Here is a 17,044-nt window from a genome sequence, read left to right as displayed (position 1 = left end):
GTTACAAGGATGGTTCTAAATTTCAGGTAACCTCTTCCCGAAATTGCAACCACTCATTTAGTCTTTAATGAAAACGGAAAAACCAAAAACAATTGCGTTAACGTGTCACTGTGTAGGGGCACGTGGCAAACTCAGACAGTTGAGCGTCCAACTCTTAATTTGGGCTCTGGTCATGATCTCACAGTTCTGAGATCAAGCCCCCATAGGGCTCCGCACTGAGCGTGCAACCTATTGAAGATTCTCTTTCTGCCCCTCTCCCCCACTCTCTTTAAAATAAACATAAAAGTAAAATTTTATTTTTATTTCTTTTAATGTTTACTTATTTATTTTGAGAGAGACAGACTGAGCAGGGGAGCAGCAGATGGAGAGGGAGAGGGAAGATCCCCAGCAGGCTCCACAGCTGCCAGTGCAGAGCCCAATGTGGGGATCAAACTCACGTACTGTGAGATCATCACCTGAGCCCAAACCAAGAGTTGGTGGCTTAACTTTAAGCCTTTGGCACCCAGACACCCCTAAAACTAAAATTTTAAGTGTATCACTGTATCAGAATCTGGTGACTAAGAAATCCCTCAAAGAACAGTGAGCCAAGATTACTGGGAGACTTGGAACACTAGCAAGGCTTAACTCCAAAGAATTTAACAAGTGGCCACAAATTGTATTTTCCTACGAGGAGCTAGGAACTGCAGATAGCATTTGGTGATGCATCGAAATGGCATCGCCTAGTGCAACTGTTGCACAGAAACTCCAGATCACCTCCTCTGTCTCTATTAATTTGGATAAGCTCCCACTAGCAAAGCATGACCCTGCCCTCCAGTTATACAGGCAGCCAGTAAGCAATACTGGTCTCCATCCTTCCATAATCTGTTGGCAGCTGCCATGACCAACCGGCAGCCGGTGGTTCCAAATGAGTGTGCCAGGGACAGCCCTCCATCCTAGTTGTTAATCTTCACCAGAGGAGGTAATCCAACCTTGGTGTTTCTTCCCAAGTATTTTACAAAAGCCAACCTGTGGCTTTAAAATCAGCCGCCAGCTGACCTGAGAAGGCTTCCTGAGACTCAAAGACATCAGTACCATACGTTCTTAATGCTGCCTTTTCCGGAGCTTATGGAGCATATGTTGACCCAAGTAAAAGTGGATCCTTTGCATCCTGAGGCACATGCACAAAATCTCTCAAATATGCCTTCGGTTTATAACATCTGGCCAGAGATTTTTCCTCTGCCATCATCAGCGTCTCTGAAGCACCACCAGTCAGGAAAGAAGAATTTGTAGCTGAATGCCCTGATCTTTGAGAACTGTATCTTTTCCCAGTAGTCTGAAGGGGACAACATCAGCTAGGAGTCCTTCATCCCGTGCCTTCTTGGCCAGGCTGTGCAAGTACAGCACGTCCTCACCCTGGTCCAGTCAGGAAACCGCAGAAGCGGTGGCCAGCCCATCTGCAGAGTGGTCCATGGTCTCAGCAGTGCAGAACTCCACCAGTGCGGGGAGCTTGGATGATCGGAAATTCAAACTGACCCAGAATCTTGGCCTTATTGAGACCAAGCATCATTTTCCTTACTTTCCTTGAGTGGTGAACAGGGACGTCAGGCAGTAACTTCATGACCACATCACACTGCCCAGAAGCAATCAATCCAATACCTGCAGTTATGGTTGGTTGGCAGAGATGAAAAGCATGGTGACCGTGGGAGCAGGAGTCTTGTCTGAGAAGCCAGCTCGGAGCCCAGCCTCTCCAGCCACACTGCCGGTTTTCAGTTCCCATGTAACTGTGCCAAAGATGACCCTATCAGCGGCTTCCTTTGGGGCATCGGTCTGATGCTTCAAAGCCAAAAGTGCTGCTCTATCCAAACCATGTGGCATCAGGTCCTTCGCTGATGTGTCTAATTGCAAAAGTGGAATGTTAGCACCAGCCACCACCGCGATGCTCCTCGTGGTAGGTTTGGCTAAGGGGTTCTTTAATTTGGTCTTGGCGACTGGGGCACCCCTTGCTTGGAGGAACAGCTTCGAGGTCTTATGGAAAATCTGAGGCCCCATCCTAGTGCACTGGCAACATTTTTAAATGTGGCAAGACTAGACTATAACTTATTTCTTGGCAGAAGAAAACAATAGAAGTACTTGAAGGTCTGAATCTGTTTTTGTTATTTTTTAGATGTTTATTTTTGAGACAGAGAGAGATAGAGTGCGAGCAGAGGAGGGGCAGAGAGAGGCAGAGACAGAATCTGAAGCAGGCTCCAGGCTCCCAGCTGTCAGTGCAGAGTGTCAGGGTGCTTGAACTCATGGACCGCGAGATCATGACCTGAGCCGAAGCCAGACACTCAACCAACTGAGCCAATAGGGCACCCCTGAATCTGTTTTATAGACAGACTATTTCTAGAAGTATTTAAATATGCTCGTTTGGAGTCTCAGTCTTTGTACTGACCTAACGCTTTCCAATATGTACCGATCAGTGCTGACTATTGGTTGATCAATTCAACAGTTGGGAATGATAGACTGTTCACGATACCCTCTATTCTTGACTTACTCTTATTTCTTTTCTTTGTCTTTCTCTTTTTCATATAGTAAGGTGGCAGAGTAAAACAGCTGGATTTTTGTGTATGTAGAATAATCTTGAACTATTTGATAGGTCATAAATCCTCCCCCTGAGATCTGAGTTCATAATTCCATCCTGTGAGGTATGTGTCATACACTCACGCACACACACATACAAATATATACACAGACTCATCAAAAGTTGATGGTCAGGGGCGCCTGGGTGGCTCAGTCGGTTTGGCATCCAACTTTGGCTCAGGTCATGTTCACACGGTTTGTGGTTCGAGCCCCACATCGGACTCTGTGCTGACAGCTCAGAGCCTGGAGCCTGCTTCCCATTCCGTGTCTCCCTGTCTCTGGCCCTCCCACGCTCACACTCTGTCTCTCTCTCTCTCTCAAAAATAAATAAACATTAAAATTTTTTTTAAGTTGATAGAAAATAAATGATGGTTATTGGCTTCTTCATGTACATTTTTACTCAGGTGGAATTATGAGTAAACAGTTTGAATCAGCACTGAAGCTGTTTCATTAATGCCATTTTTTTTTTTGAAATTCCATAAAACTTCCTGATAATTATTATTTTCCAGTCTTTGGGTTCTTCGCTTCTGGAGTTCTGGTGACAAATTTGCTTTCTCTTCATTTGTTTGATACATATATCTGGTTTCTGTGCTGCAGTAAAAATGCCAACTGAGAGTTTTCTTCTTGTTTTTTCCCTTCTGTGAAGAATTTTTGCAGAGCTCCAAAGGAAATACAGAAAATACAAGATAAGCTACTGCATGAAATAAAATTCATAAAACGCCCCTCCCGAGTGGTTCTCTGAGAAGCATGTGCCTCTGGTTTCTGAAGACTGCCAAGTTTATCTCTTTGATTCAATGGTACGAGCCACCCTCCAATTTTGTCCTGTGGATGTAGGATAGTTTACTTTTCAAGTCAGTCATAAAACACTCTGTTTATAAAGTACTTAGCTACAGTGCACCATGCAAAGAATAATGTGATAAAACACACAGAAGCTCTTTCTTAAGGAATTTGATTTTTAAAAGCATCACAGCACAGTGAATCATTCTCAAAAATCTGCCCTGCAGGATTCATGGTTTCAATTAACGAACGATTTCAAGGGCCAACACTCCAAAATTCGCCAACACGGGCCGACATCTGCTCTCCCGTCCTACTGTCTTTGACAATAGAGCTAAACACAGAATCCATTTCCCAGTTTCAAAAAGGCAACTATTCACACCAGTTGCTTGGTTAACATGTTTCATCAGACATTAGCCAGTCATCCATCAGTGAAGTCGTTCAGAATTAATTTTGTGACAATAAATAGCACATGTAGCAGACATGATCTGGAGTAGGAGTTCCCCAAAGGTTTCGCAACGTTGCAACCATTGACATTGGGGCTGGACAGTGCCTTCTCAGGGGACTTGTCCTGTGCTGTGCAACGTATTACACAGCATCTCTGGCCTCTACCTTTTCCATACAGGTAACCAACCAACCCTCGTCTGCGTTGTGATAACTGAAAATGTCTCTAGACACCAGGGAGGGAAAATGTGCCCATGTTGAGAAGAACTGGAATTCTCAATTTCAAGATTTTTAAAGTGCTATGTTAAACCACCCCGGGTGATTCCAATATGCAGCCGACTTGGAGAATCAGAGGCCTATTCCTTCGTGGCTCAAAGTCTTGTCTCCACACAGGGATAATCCCGTGGCAGCTTGTTAGGAATGCAGAGTGTCAGGCATTTTTCCCAGACCCCCCAGGCCCTATCCATGAATATCAGGTCTTCAAAGCACGTTCCTCTCTTGTCTGAGAATTCTCCATAACTCCCAAGTCCCGCCAATTGGGCAGTCCCTGCTTTGGTCAGCAGGTCAGGTGGGAGAAGATACGTGGCTCGAGTGTCGGAATTGGGGCAGAATCCATTCCTAGCGGGGAGTAAATCAGATTTCCCCTAGAGAGTTTATGTAACTGGAAAAGACTCAAGAGTTTGTGTGGGTTCTTGTTGGAAGACAGGAAGGAAAGGAGCTGAACAGAGCAGTGTGAGGAAAATGGCCGATGAGGGAGGATTGCCTCCTGTTTTTGTTCTGCAGAGCTTTCTCCTCTTTCTTTCTTTCTTTTCTTCTCAGCCCTGCTTTACAGATTTTTCCTTTGCCACCAGCTGTTGCTGAACAGTGCATCAGCAGATTTTGAGTTCGCCTGCGAGGGCGATGCTCCTCATGACCAGTTATACCCAGCCAAAAAATGATTCTACTTTAATCAATGTGGAGTGGGGTGGGGGATAAAATAATGATAGTAACACTATGCCATTAAGTTGATAATGAAAATTCTATAGTCACACATTGTTGCTTCAAAATTTCTGAATGGCCATGTGATGAAAACATTTAAAATGGGCATAAAAATGGATAAGTACTTTACTGTCTAATACTGTTTTAAAATAAACACATATTTGTTTAAATATTTTAAATGAACACATATTTGGAAATAACCCAAAAGAATGAAAAAGGAGAGTTAAAACCAACTCCGTGCTAGTGAATAAATGAGTAAAAAATGTTTTGTAAACTGATAGAAAGATCATACAGCCATGAAAACATGTGGCTGTCAAATGTGTGGCTGTATAAGGAGGGAAATGTGAATGAAATACAGAGAAGAAGCTTTGTTGTTTAAAAAAGAGATTGTGGGGGCGCCTGGGTGGCTCAGTCGGTTAAGCGGCCGACTTCGGCTCAGGTCATGATCTCGCGGTCCGTGAGTTCGGGCCCCGCGTCAGGCTCTGTGCTGACAGCTCAGAGCCTGGAGCCTGTTTCGGATTCTGTGTCTCCCTCTCTCTCTGACCCTCCCCTGTTCATGCTCTGTCTCTCCCTGTCTCAAAAATAAATAAACGTTAAAAAAAAAAAGATTGTGTACATTTTTAGATTTTTGTTTTCATAAAGTTAGTCAACCCACGAGAATGTACATGTGTTTCTAGGATACAGGAGACCTTAGATAGAGTGTGATTGTCTGTAAGGCTTAGATGGCACAAATTCAGGTATCATCTTGTTTTAAGTAGTTTTCAATCTACAGGAAAGATATAATGGTTTCAATGTAATTGTTTCAAGCATACCCAGGTGCAAGAAATAGGAAACAAGTTCTTTGTCTATAGTATTGGATGTGTTTCCAGAAACAAGTACTTTGTCTATAGCATCAGATGTGTGTCTGAGCCACGTTTAACCTATTGCTTATTTATGTTCTCATGAGCACAAGTTTGGATGCGGATAACTTGGGTGTGCCTGCCTTCAGAAGCTTGATGCAGTTAATGTGACTTTTTCAACTCGGCAGGCTCTCTAAGGCTCTACCTCTTGAGGCATGAAATTAGATGGTTAGAACAGTGGGGCACAAAGGTTTTATTAAAGGGACGTTAACACAAGACTTAGTGGAGTGCCTGGCAAATTATTCTCACTTAATGGATAGCAGGTGTCATTCTCATTGTTTCCAATTATGTCATCAACAAGTTCATATGTGAGAAGATAATTGTGTGGTCAGTGCCTTCTTTTTTACAGATTTTAAGCGTTAGTGTTTTATTATGATTCATAAGCATTAATATTTTACTATTTATTAATATATTAAGGCGTACTTATTAAACTTCAATTTATAAAGATGGTTTAATGAAATTGATGGAAGAATACCCACTGATCTTTGAATTACTGTTTGAAAATCTGGCTTGATTAGATACACACAAAGATCAAATTCTTTTGTTAGAAGCCCTAATGGAAAAGTACAAAGTTTTTCTCTAAATTTTTTTTCTGTTATTACATTTAGATGACCTAACCTATTGGAATTACTTAGAACTCTAGCAAACCAAATTGTCCACAACTTCTGTATGCTGTTTTTTATTCCCTTAGAAATGTGTTCCCGGTGGGGTGCCTGCATAGCTCAGTTTGTTGAGCGACCAACTGAATTTCGGCTCAGGTCAGCATCTCAGGGTCATGTGATCAAGCCCTGCGATGGGCTCCTCTTTGAGCGCAGGCCTGGTTGGGTTTCCCTCTCTCCCTCTTTCCCTCTCCCCCGCTCATGGTCTCTCTAACCAAAGAAAAAATAATGTCTTCCTGGGGAGATACCAGCACCACAGTGGTTTTCAGTGTCTACTTCCTGTTATAAACCATTCATTTTCCTCCAGCTCAGGATTGCTGTCCTGTAACCTAACCCACAGCACATGTACACACCCATCTTAGCACATTTGCTTCACCCCTAAAGACATTGGGGCAGGTGGAAATGATGAAAACAGGGTAAGTGCTCCAGCTCCTTGATGTGTTGTGAATAATAATCTTTCCTTCACCTCTGACCCAAGATCTCATGTATTCTGCCAACATCCATGAAATGGTGGCAGGCACCTCATTGAGTTGCAAAGAGGGAAAAATCTAAAATCCTTCAGATCTTGATGTGCGTAGGAGTCCGCATCCTTAGATACTAAGTTTGAGATGCTTGTATGGCACTTAGGAGTAAACATTCTTAGTATTTAAAAGTTTCACTTGTCACAATATTGTCTCTGTTCTCTTTGCAAAGATTTTATTTTAAGTATCATTTATTTATTTTGAGAGAGAGAGAGAAAGCATGTGTGAGCGCAAATGGGCAAGGGGCAGAGGGAGGGAGGGAGAGAGAATCTCAAGCAGGCACCACACTCAAGAGGCACCCTACACAGGGCTTGATCCCATGACCATGAGATCATAATGAGCACAAATCAAGAGTTAGTTGCTCAACTGACTGAGCCACCCAGGCACCCCTCTTTGCATAGATTTTCAAATCCACCAAATCTATGTTGTTTTTTATACTATTTCCATTTTTAAATGATTTTTGAAAGATTTTATTTTTAAGTGATCTCTACACCCAACATGGGGCCTGAACTCACAACCCGGAGATCAAGAGTCACACACGTTTTGCCAACCAGGCACCCCTACACTGCTTGCATTTTTAATTCTAATCACCCAAGATCAGATCCTTGGTTCTTTGTAAAAAAATTTTGAGTGTGGTTACATATATACATACAAACCAATTTTTATATTTTCTTTTTGCAAATCATAGGGATTTCTTTTATTTTCTTCTCAATACTAATTAAAACAGTTCTTTTTTTAATTTTTTAATGTTTATTTTTGAGAAAGACAGAGCATGAGCAGGGGAGGGGCAGAGAGAGAGGGAGACACAGAATCTGAAGCAGGCTTCAGGCTTGTTGCTGTCAGCACAGAGTCTGAGTTGGGGCTTGAGCCCACGAACTGTGAGATCATGACCTGAGCCGAAGTCGGACACTTAACTGAGCCATCCAGCCGCCCCCTAATTAAAACAGTTCTTAATGTTAGCAGTTGCACATTAGCCTAAACAATGGGCATTTAAAAAAAAAATCCCAACGCCTCCCTAGAACAGGGTGACAAAATCTCTTATTAAATCTCTTAATGCAGTTTGTAATGTGTTTCCCATTTTTATTTTATTTATCTATGTTTATTGATTTTGAGAGAGAGAAAGAGCATGTACACATGAGTAGGGGAGGGGGATAGAGGATGTGGAGAGTGAGAATCCCAATGGCGAGATGTGGGTCTCCATCCCACAAACCATGAGATCATAGCCTGAGCCAAAATGAAAACTCAGATGCTTAACCAACTGAGCTACCCAGGTGCCCCAACGTGTATCCAAATTTTAAAACCATTGGACTAAAGTTGCAAACGGAGCTGTCCTTGCCATGCCTCGCTTGTGTGCTTCTCAAACTTTAAGGTATGTAAAAATCACGTGGTGATCTTGTTTGGTTTCAGACTGTCATTGTTTGGAATGGGAGCTGTTAATCTGCACCTACAGTAGGTCCACAGTTTAAGTCATTGTTCCTGCTTCAAGTTGAAACTTTGAGATGCAATATCGTAAAGGTAATTCCTGCCAAAGAAAGCTAAAGCAAAATAGTACGAAAGAAAGAAAGAAAGAAAGAAAGAAAGAAAGAAAGAAAGAAAGAAAGAAAGAGAGAAAGAGAAAAGAAAGAAAGAAAGAGAGAGAGAAAGAAAGAAAGAAAGAAAACATGACCCTATAATCAAACATTTCACCTACTGAGATGTAGAACATGCTTTTTATTTATTTTATTTATTTTATTAAAATTATTTTTAATCTTTATTTTTGAGAGAGAAGAGAGACAGAGTGAGAGCAGGGGAGGAACAGAGAGAGAGGGAGACACAGAACCCAAAACAGGCTCCAGGCTCTGAGCTGTCAGCACAGAGACCGACGCAGGGCTCGAACCCACGAACCGTGAGATCATGACCTGGGCTGAAGTCGGACGCCTAACCGACTGAGCCACCCAGGCTCCCCACATGCTTTTTAAATGACCTTTTTTTGGTAAGAGCACTGAGCAAAAATCGGAATCTAAGAAAAAGAGACATGGTTATGCCAGGGTGTCAGCAGACTGTCAGTGTCTATCCAATGCACTGAGTTTTGCTACCTAAATCAGCGTCTGGTACAGAAAAAGCTCACAGAAGTGTAAAGTTGTAACCAACTGAAGGCCCCCTGCCTTGCCTTGACATTTATGTAGCTGAAAGGGGCCATTACTTTAGGAAGTGCTCTCTCTGAGGCGTGATCTTCATTAGAACCACAGTGTCACTTCAGTCATATTTCTTGAGTATGCTGTCCTGGACAGACAAACATTGAAGTGAATTGTACTGTGACACCCTTACCATGTGGGCCATGACAGGTGGTCTTAATGTGGTTTTAAAAGTACACTAATTGAAACACTGGGACAGTACCAGCTTTAGAAATACCTTCCCTGTTCATGTTAACCCTAAACAGTGAGTCAAGTTCAAAAGGCAACGAGAAACGCAAATGACGTGTTGTAGCTCAAATCATACACACACACACACACACACACACACACACACACACACACAAAGAAAACAGAGATGACTATACAAGTATAACATCAGGTATGGGTATGTCCAAAACACAGAAGGTGAGTAAGAAAATAAGCATGTTAACCCATGGACACACATGCATGTATCTTCATTGATGGGATGTAACTCAAACTTGGAATATAGCAGTGACAGCAGATGTATTGTTCAAATGATGGATACACATACTATATGTTGTTGTCTGTCTGTACCTTTAGAAGGCCTGAAACTTACATGAGCCTGCAAACCGGACATGGAAAGTGCAGTGGAACCCTTTAGGATTGAAACAATTGGACAATTGAAACAATTGTATAACCTGGTGTGATAGGAGCTTATGTCAAGGGTCAGTGTCCACAGAGCTCCTATGGAGAATTATTTTTCGTTTCCTTTCCTTTTTCTTTTCCTTTCCTTTTCTTCCCTTTCCTTTCCAGCTTAATTATTTATTTGTTTATTGAATTAATCTCTACACCCAACATGGGGCTGGAACGGATGGCCCCAAGATGAAGAATCTCGTGGTCTTTTGACTGAGCCAGCCAGGTGACCCTGGAAAATGTTTTCTAAACAAAAACAACAAAACTGCACCACAAATGATAAGCAATAGAAGGTCACTTTCTGTGACAAATAGAGCATAAAAGAGTCTTACTTGCTGAGATTTTGACCAAAGAAATGGCAGTGAAATGATATTTATTGTTATGGACACATAAACGTGTATGAGTGTATATGTATGTATATGTAAGAATATGTATTCACCGGGTATACACGCATACCAGGTGTTTTTACACGTGCAATTTTTGAATTTTTACAAGACCCCGTGAGGCACTTACTATATGGAGCTGAGGCAGTACTCAGTCTGAGAGCTTAAATAATTTATAGCGTGTCAGGCAGGTAGTAAGTTACAAAGCTGGAAATCAACCCCGTAAGTTGTTTTTTAATGTATTAAGTGAATTTACTGATAGTGTCCACTACTAATCAGACCAAGAATAGGTTCCTACACCCTGGATGGCTATATGCTATTAACTAATGCACGAAAGAAACCTATTATTTAAAAAAGAAACAAAGAAATTAATAGTCTCTCATGTTTATACTAAACAGGCAGTGCTATCTTTTTTTTTGAGGCAAATGCTTTCTAAAATTTATTTATTTTTTATCATTTACATCCATGTTAGCATATGGTGCAACAATGATTTCAGGAGTAGATTCCTTAAGCCCCTTACCCATTTAACCCATTCCCCTCCCACACCCCCTCCAGTAACCCTCTGTTCTCCATATTGAAGAGTTTCTTATGTTTTATCCCCCTCCTTGTTTTTATATTATTTTTGCTTCTCTTCCCATATGTTTGTGTTTTGTATCTTAAATGCCTCATATGAGTGAATTCATATATTTGTTTTTCTCTAATTTTGCTTAACATAATACCCTCCAGTTCCATCCACGTAGTTGCAAATGGCAAGATTTCATTCTTTTTGATTGCCGAGTAATACTCCATTGTATGTATATACCACATCTTCTTTATCCATTCATCTGTCGATGGACATTTGGGCTCTTTCCATACTTTGGCTATTGTTGATAGTGCTGCTATAAACATGGGGGTGCCTGTGTCCCTTCGAAACAGCACACCTGTATCCCGTGGATAAATGCCTAGTAGTGCAATCGCTGGGTCATAGGGTAGTTCTATTTTTAGTTTTTTGAAGAACCTCCATACTGTTTTCCAGAGTGGCTGCACCAGCTTGCATTGCCACCAACAATGCAAAAGAGATCCTCTTTCTCCGCATCCTCACCAACACCTGTTGTTGCCTGAGTTGTTAATGTTAGCCTTTCTGACAGGTGTGAGGTGGTATCTCATTGTGGTTTTGATTTGTATTTCCCTGATGATGAGTGATGTTGAATATTTTTTCATGTGTTAGTTGGCCATCTGGATATCTTCTTTGGAGAAGTGTCTATTCATGTCTTTGGCCCATTTCTTCACTGGATTATTTGTTTTTTGGGTCTTGAGTTTGATAAGTTCTCTATAGATTTTGGATACTAACCCTTTATCTGATATGTCATTTGCAAATATCTTCTCCCATTCTGTCGGTTGCCTTTTAGTTTTGCTGACTGTTTCCTTTGCTGTGCAGAAGCTTTTTATTTTGATGAGGTCCCAGTAGTTCATTTTTGCTTTTGTTTCCCTTGCCTCTGGAGACGTGTCGAGTAAGAAGTTGCCACGGGCAAGATCAAAGAGGTTTTTGCCTGCTTTCTCCTTGAGGATTTTGATGGCTACCTGTCTTACATTTAGGTCTTTCATCCATTTTGAGTTTATTTTTGTGTACAGTGTAGGAAAGTGGTCCAGGTTCATTCTTCTGCGTGTCGCTGTCCAGTGTTCCCAGCACTACTTCCTGTAGAGACTGTCTTCATTCCATTGGATATTCTTTCCTGCTTTGTCAAAGATGTGTTGGCCATATGTTTGTGGGTCCATTTCCAATACTATGTTCTCTATTCTGTTCCATTGAGCTGAGTGTCTGTTTTGGTCCCAGTACCATACTGTCTTGATGATTATAGCTTTGTAATACATCTTAAAGTCCAGGATTGTAATGCCTCCTGCTTTGGTTTTCTTTTTCAAGATTGCTTTGGCTATTTGGTGTCTTTTCTGGTTCCATACAAATTTTAGGATTGTTTGTTCTAGCTCTGTGAAGAATGCTGGTGTTATTTTGATAGGGATATGTAGATTGCTTTGGGTAGTATTGACATTTTAACAATATTTGTTCCTCCTATCCAGGAGCATGGAATCTTTTCCCATTTTTTTGTGTCTTCTTCAATTTCTTTCACAAGCTTTCTATAGATTTCAGTGTATAGATTTGTCACCTCTTTGGTTAGATTTTTTCCTAGGTACTTTATGGGTTTTAGTGCAATTGTAAATGGGATCAATCCTTGATCTCTCTTTCTGTTGCTTCATTATTGGTGTATAGGAATGGAATCAATTTCTGTGCATTGATTTTATATCCTGAAACTTTGCTGAATTCATGGATCAGTTCTAGCAGTTTTTTAGTAGAATCTTTGGGTTTTCCATATAGAATATCATGTCATCTGTGAAGAGTGAAAGTTTGACTTACTCCTGGCCAATTTGGATGCCTTTTATTTCTTTGTGTTGTCTCATTGCTGAGGCTAAGACTTCCAATACTATGTTGAATAACAGTGGCGAGAGCAGACATCCCTGTCTTGTTCCTGACCTTAGGGGAGAAAGCTCTGAGTTTTTACCCATTGGGGATTCTATTAGCATTGGGTCTTTTCATATATGCTCTCTGTACTCTCCCCCCCCCCCCCCCCCCCACTGCATCTCTGTCCTGTCTCTGCAAGCAAAAACCTCTCCCTGCCCTCCTCGGCTTCTGTCTCTCCCAGTTCACCTCTCCACACCACGTACCTGCTCAACTCTCTTCTTCAGGTTGTGCAGATTGTTGTCTTAATCCTCCAATCAGTTTTCTAGGTGTGCAGGATGGTGTAGTGTTGATCTGGCTGCATTTCAGAGGCACGAGATGCAAAAAAATGCCCATGCCTTTCCACCATCTTGTCCCCTCTCTGCGCAATAGTGTCCTTAAAAAGAAGTTGCTTCTACCTAGGACAGTATTTGTGGTGAGGATTTGTGTCTGACCCTACAGGCGATGCTGATAGTTAGGTATGAGGGTCCTCACTTTGTCCATGAGGAAACTGGGCCCGCAATAGGTTAATCTGTCACCTAGTAAAACACCTAGCAAATGACAGAGTCCCTGCCCTGCCTCTTCCTTGTTCTGTGGTGTGGGCTCCATGATACCTGTGCACCTTTTCCTGCAGACAGCATGTCCATTTCCATCCCTGTTGGCCCTGCCCCGGCCCCCTGGGTGTATGTAGTTGCTTCCCTGTCTCCATTCCCCATTGCCAGCTGTACCTGGATGCCCACATGTGTCTCTCTGTGGGCAGGTCCCACTTCTCTTTCCCTTCTGTCGCCCTACACATTTTGCAAGAAAGCAGTTGCTTTGGTGCCCTGCATTCGCCCAAAGACAATGGGGGATCCAGAGCCTCATTTCAAATCCGAGTGAGATGGCTGGGCTCCACATCGTCTTTTATGTCTGCCAACACGGTCCTGCTCAGAGGAGTTATCTCTAATTAGGAAGATACGATGCCCATGGCAGGTTGTAGCGTTTAAACCGCTCAGATGCTATTATGTGGACAGTTCATCTGGCCGGCAGCCACAGACCTCACTGTGCCGAGCCCTGCTCACAGCCCTGTGAAGGATCCCCTACTTTCCACCAGGCAACTTCCTCTTTCATTTTATCAGATTATAATATTGGACTTAGTTGGACAGTGGGCTGTAATTCTTCTAGTGATCCCTCTGTGCGTCCAGACAAAACATTTTTGCCCAGCAGTCCCAGAATTGAAATTTTGCAGTGGGTCAGAATAGAGGACTCCCAGGGTCCTGAAAATGGATAAATGATCAGTTCCCAAGCTTGGTCCTGCATGAAATACTTTGACCTCCACTCAGGTATAATGCAGGCCTGTTTGAATGTCATCGTAGGAAGGGTTTTATCTGCAGGTGTGAGGAACAGCATGCAGTATCATTTTAGTACCTGGCTGGTACATATTGCTTGGGGGTGGCTCCATCATTAAGTATTAAAGAAAAGAGTGCAGAAGGCATGAGATGAAATTGTCTGGAAACCCAGTGAATATTCTTCTACCCAGTGATGTTCTTTGCTAAGTAAAATGTGACTAACTAGCACAATATTTTTGTTTTCATTAATTTGGTTCTCAGAGGACTTGAATAAGAATTGTCAATAGCAATCTCTGGCCAAATCTGGCTTCTTCAGTGGTGTCTTGAAAACTTCTGCCCCTGTGTCATACTTTTCGGGCTGCTATAACAGATACCATGGACTCGGTGGCTTAATAAGCAACAGAAATTCATTTCTTGTGGTTGTGGAGGCCGCAAGCCCAAGATCAAGGCACAGGTAGATTCAGTGTCTTGTGAGAACCCATTTCCTAGTTCATAGATGGCCGTCTTCTTGCTATGTCTTCACATTGCCAAAGGGGTGGGAGATCTCTCTGGGGTCTATTTTATAAGGGAACTAATTCCATTTTGAGGGCTCTACCCTTATGACCTAAACACCTGCCAGAGGCCCCACCTCCAAATACCAACCCAGTAGGGAAAAGTATTTAGAGGTGGGTTTTGGCTGGTCACAAACATTCATGCCATAGCACTTCTTAAGACTGGGCTGGCTTCTTGGCACCTTCTTGAAGGGGGATATGAGATAGACACAGGTAATGGATTGAGAAGCCTACAGTGTGTAGTGATTAGAAACCTCATTTTTCCCAACTGAAAATGTCCTGGAATGCTAGAGCCTCTCTCCCTGGTGTCTACTGGGGCCATGACAGTGCTCTCAAAGAAAGCCAATTGTCACAATGGCTTGTGGTCTCTCATGGTTTGGGAAGGATACAGAGATATTGCCTGAGAGTTGTGACTTCATAGGTTGGAGGAGTGGGGTATGGCTCACCTGAACTTTTGTGTGACATGTAGGGAATGTAGAAGTTTATGTAAGTGTAATGGGGAGGTACAGAGGTGCTGAGAAGGGCACAGGGTCAACAGAGCATTCAGGGAAGCAATGTGAGCATTCAGGGAAGCAATGTGTACCCAGTCTTCCTTCTCCTGAGCACCATGAAGTCACGGTGGTTTGCCAATGGACACAGATGTCATCTTGGACATAAGCGTTTCTTAGTGGGGCCATGGTAGACTGAGCCCTTATCCAAAAGACCAAGCCATGTAAGAACATGAATGGAAGGAACTGTCCTGCTCAGATTTGATAGGTTGACTGTGTGTGATCATCTCCCTCTCTTAATGAGGTGGGGAGGATTAGATCTACTTTTCAATAAATCAAGATGTCATAACATTTCTTTGCACATCTGAGTATAGAATGAAAACATTTTCAAGTGGGGAAGAGACAATGGAATGTAGGCAGATGCTTAATCTCATTCTCTGTTAATTAAGCAACTAGGTAAAATACGAATTAACAAGTTGCTTTTTCAATAAAGCCCACACAGTAACCTTGGCATGTAGGTCATTTTGGTGAAAGGTTGAAGAGAAGTCAAAGTTTAGTTATATATTGTGTTTCTAGGGGCAGAAGAAGGGCGTCCCTAAAGACATGTACAGGAATAATTCTTTCTAGACTGGAGAATGAGTTCTAAGGCTTTCCTTGGCTAAGTTTACCAATGCACCTATGTTCTTGCAACTGGCTCCGGGCGGTATAGCTCCCATGCGGTCTTCATGATAGAAACACCGCAGTGCGGACCATGAGAGTGAACACTTACGGTTGTATTATTAAAAACATATTTTTGCTAGAGAGTTTTCAAAAATGAAATGTCTTGCTCCTATGGGTCTTAGGAGAGATCTGGCTAGTTTACAGTATCACAATTACAGAACCTGGGCAACAGTCATTTATCTGTGCGTATCAGCGGGCCTTGCACACAGATCTCTTTCCTACGGTGTCTTTTAAAAATGGCATAGCTTGTATACAAAAATGTTCTTTTGAGATTCTTCCGCACATATTTAACTGAAACATAGGATGATTTCAGAGCTGTTTTTTACTCCCCTAATGGTTTAATTGCTAGGGGAACCTATTCCATTCTCCACATCATAGTTACAAACAGAAGCCCTTTATTTTCCCAGATCCATGCTGGGGGAATAGTCCATTCTGACCACATGCCAATTAGAGGGGGAGTCATAAGGGCCATGTGCAATTTTAAGTTTTAATAATTGTATATGAACAGAGGATTGATGCAGATACCTTAGTCTGATTGTTCATTCATCAAAACCCAATTCTTTGGAGGAACTCAGGGTCAAGTTCACAAACTCAATTTACAAAATTGCTCAGCAGTATCCAGGGAGCATTTTCACTAAGTTAGAAACTTGTAAGCCTGAAACTTGGAAAATTTGGAAGAATGAGTAAGGCATTTGCTCTTAATGGAACATGCTTTTATGTATCGAATGAGATTGTTTCAATCATATGCACACATGAGCTTTTTAAAGCTGAAGGGAACCCAATAAATATCACAGGCAGAACAACCTATCTAATAGAATGTTGGGTATTTCTTGATGGAGTAGGTCCAAAATATATTTTCCCTACCCCGAGAAACATTACAGTATATTTTCTCATAAAATCCTGTAACAGGTTTCTTTTTCATGTCCTTCATCTATCAGTAATGAGGTTTGTTTAAGATATAAAATGAGGGGTGCCTGGGTGGCTCAGTCAGATAAGCATTCGACTTCAGCTCGGGTCACGATTCATGGTTGGTGAGTTTGAGCCCCGCGTCGGGCTCTGTCTTGACAGCTCAGAGCCTGGAGCCTGCTTTAGATTCTGCGTCTCTGACTCTCTCTCTCTCTCTGTGCCTCCCCTACTCGCCTTCTGTCTCTCTCTGTGTTTCTCAAAAATAAACATTGTTTTAAAAACCACAGAGATATAGTTCACAAATAAGTCATGGCTTTCACTATGCAAATATAGCTCTTAAAAAAAAAAGACATGAGAGGAAAAGTCCAGGCGTATGTGGGTAGTGGCTCAATCCATTAAACATCCAACTCTTCATACCGCTGAGGTCATAATCTTGTGATTGTGGCATCGAGCCCCAGGTCAGGCTCTGTGCTGAGCAGACCCTGCTTGGGATT

At 42.1% G+C, this 17,044-nt stretch overlaps 1 pseudogene; it reads right to left on the bottom strand.

The window, feature by feature from the left end:
- Window positions 1–767: 767 nt before the first annotated feature.
- LOC145713835 (trifunctional enzyme subunit beta, mitochondrial-like) overlaps window positions 768–17,044 on the bottom strand; it is an 87,297-nt pseudogene continuing 71,020 nt past the window's right edge.

The sequence above is a fragment of the Panthera onca genome, chromosome X (assembly GCF_046562875.1).
Source record: "Panthera onca isolate mPanOnc1 chromosome X, mPanOnc1 haplotype 2, whole genome shotgun sequence".
NCBI classification, from domain to species: Eukaryota; Metazoa; Chordata; class Mammalia; order Carnivora; family Felidae; genus Panthera; species Panthera onca.
This window is presented reverse-complemented; position numbering and strand designations above follow the sequence as displayed.